The following is a 715-nucleotide window of genomic DNA, read 5'->3' as shown; positions in this document are numbered from 1 at the left end:
TCGGTATTTTCCGACGAATTTCCGACGACATTCCGATTAACAGAAAAGTCGTCGGAATTCCGTCGGTATTCCGACGAATTTCCGACGAACCATGTGACCGTTGCCGACAAATATATATGACCGTTGTATAGCCGTTTGAGATTGGACAATACCGACGGAATTCCGACGGACTGCTTTACATCCGTCAGAATTACGTCGGAAAGTTGTCGGAGGGCCGTAAGCAATTTCCTATAGATACAACCCCTCCTCATTCAACTCATTCACACTTCATTCTCTCTTCATTCTCTTTAGTCATAACAATTCCGTGAAAATCATGTCTTCAGAAGTTTATTATCGTTCGTAGTTATGTGAGTCATATATCATATTACCCTATGCAAATGAGTAGTTTAAATTTAATATAAACTAATTAACTTTTCAATCATATATGTTTTTAATTTATAAGTGAATGATGGTTTGGCCAGAGGTCTTGTGTTCGATGATTGGAAACGCGAATTTGTGCAGGGACCAAACTATGTGGTCAAATCATATCCTAAATTTTGTACGCGAGGATATGCATTCACAAGGAAAAGTCATTCTAAGACAACATATGATGCTGGTGTTTCATCTTCTTTTGGTGACGATGTCTACTACGGCAACATAAAAGAAATATTGGAAATCCAATTTCCTGGAATGGTTGGATTGCGTTGTGTAGTATTCTATTGTGATTGGTATGACA

The sequence above is a fragment of the Brassica oleracea genome, chromosome C4 (genome assembly GCF_000695525.1).
Source record: "Brassica oleracea var. oleracea cultivar TO1000 chromosome C4, BOL, whole genome shotgun sequence".
NCBI classification, from domain to species: domain Eukaryota; kingdom Viridiplantae; phylum Streptophyta; class Magnoliopsida; order Brassicales; family Brassicaceae; genus Brassica; species Brassica oleracea.
Note: the sequence above shows the minus strand (reverse complement) of the source record.